This window comes from Pteropus vampyrus, unplaced genomic scaffold (assembly GCF_000151845.1).
Source record: "Pteropus vampyrus isolate Shadow unplaced genomic scaffold, Pvam_2.0 Scaffold5951, whole genome shotgun sequence".
Lineage (NCBI taxonomy): Eukaryota > Metazoa > Chordata > Mammalia > Chiroptera > Pteropodidae > Pteropus > Pteropus vampyrus.
The window spans coordinates 1-2254 of NW_011894732.1; positions in this window are offsets into that span (position 1 = coordinate 1).

Genomic DNA, 2254 nt, shown 5'->3' on the forward strand with positions numbered 1-2254 from the left:
GAGTCCTCGAGGTGAAACCTAGCGCAGGGCTTGGCACACCCTGAGTCAACTTCCTTCTTACCTGTGTCTTACCTCTGCATGCCTTATGCCAGCCACACGTTTTGGCTCCTTACCTTTCCCAGGGCAGTTTTTGAACTAACTGTGCTTAGAGAGCCTCTGTAAGTCACCACATATGGGGACAGCAGGGTGCAAACTAAAGATTTATTTCTTTGCATGTAAAGAGGCAGCTCAGGGGGACCTGATGAAAAGGGACCCAGGTCTGAGAGCAGAAATCTTGGGTATGGAAACACCACAGAGAGGCCTGTGGGAGCGACTGCAGCCCCCAGAGAGGCTGTGGGGGGATCCCGGGCTCTGGCTTGGGGGCTGGGGCGGAAGGGGCTTTGGCGACTCAACTCCAGGGATGATATTTGCAGGAGCTGAACACCAGGCTCTTCAGGCAGCTTCGCTGGAACAGCCGCCCCCCTGCATAGCTGTGTTGGCTGTGCTTGTCCAGAGGGTTGGAGTAGAGTTCATCAGCTTTGCTCGGGCGGAAAGTGTGTTGTCCACTCTCATGTTCAGAGGGCTGGCCTGCTGTGGGAACTTCAGGCTTTGAGGGGCACCTAAAGGCTTATATGGAAGACCTGGGAAGACAGTGAAGATTCAGCCAAGACGCCCCAAGAGATTTGAAACCCATAGGCCACACACACGGTCAGCAACCCTAGGCCGGCAGCAGCTCAACACCTGACACTCTACACTCTCCATCTATTTCTATCTCTGTCTCTGTCAGTTTTCATTATTTTCTGTCTCTTTCCATCACCATCCAGCAGAGTCCATTGTTCTTGGTCAACGTCCATCTTCCGCTGATTAGGTTCAAGCTTTGCTCTTTTCATCCCGAAACTTCACTCTGACAAGGCCGAGCTCCTCTCCCTTCCTTCCTTTCACCTCTTCACTCTGTCATTCTTCTTCCAGGTCAATATACAGTGACCCTCCCTTGTGTCACTGGTCACCTTCCTCTCTGTCAACCTCTGAGCACTTCTTCAGCCCTTGCCACTGTGGTCCATCTGCAGCACCCATCAACCTGCCCAGCTCTTAGGTGTCTGTTACCACCCACACTTTGGCTGGGATCAGTCCTGTCTGTCATCTCTGCTGCTGCTCCGGTGGCTCCCCTGTCACTGTGCTGGAGTAGTTTCCAATCTTAGCCAGTCTCCTCACCCTCCACTCTGCTCTCTGGCCACTACGGTCTTCTGGGGCCTGTCTTCCTCCAGGGGTGGAGGCAGGGACCTGGAGAGGCAGCACCCGGTGTGCCTGGAGAGGATGGGGTTGAGAGCAGGATAATGCATCACCATCATCGCAGCCTCCAACTGTCACCTTGGAAGGCCTCAAGCTAAACCAGGCAGTGGTTTGGGACCAGCGGAGCCTGAGTACCTCTGCCCTATAAGTTTATGCATACGAGGAACCATGGATGGTCATTATTTTCTGTTACACTGAAAGTGAGAAAAAATAAACTTTTAAAATAATAAGGACATATGCAAATAACTTCTAGCCTCTCCTACTGGGTAGCTATTAAACCATCTCTCCCAAATACGTGTCATTTTTTCATTATAATCTTGTGAAATATTTAAAGAGGCACCATATGGAAACTTCCTATATTTAGTCAGCTTTTGGCATTGATGGTGTTTTGACTAATGGAAAGCATTTTTGATCATGTTTATCTGACATTCCATCCATTTAAATGGAACACGGTAGTTTATTTTAACATAAGTTCACACACTCGGCTGAGGATACTCCATTTCAAAGCCACGGTCTGGCCATGGGCAGTCAGCAGAGAGAGCTCATCTGTAGAGTGTCGTTCACGACTCAGTGTCTAGTGTCTACTCAGTCCTTCTCCTAAAGAGCATTTAACAAGGCACTTGTGTGTCCCACCGTAAAAGAAATTCACCTTCCCGGTTTGTGTGCAGCTTTACAATAACAGTTACACGCGAGGATGTTATTTTAGTCACTTTGAACTGCCAACTCATCACCGGTATCTACTTCAATTAAAAAGGGAAAACCCATCGTAAATTATGCATGGACATTTTATACTCAAGGTTCATTCTTCTTAAATAGCAGAGAAAGAAAGAATTAAAAAAGACAAGGCTACCTCTTGAAAATTTGATGTTTCACCTGTCAGGGAATCTTCTAAGATCCTTGTCCAGAGTTATTGAGATGACGTTAAGAGGTTAAGACCTGTGGGTCTGTCGTCACATAACCTAGTGAGGTTTCAATAGTTGGATTT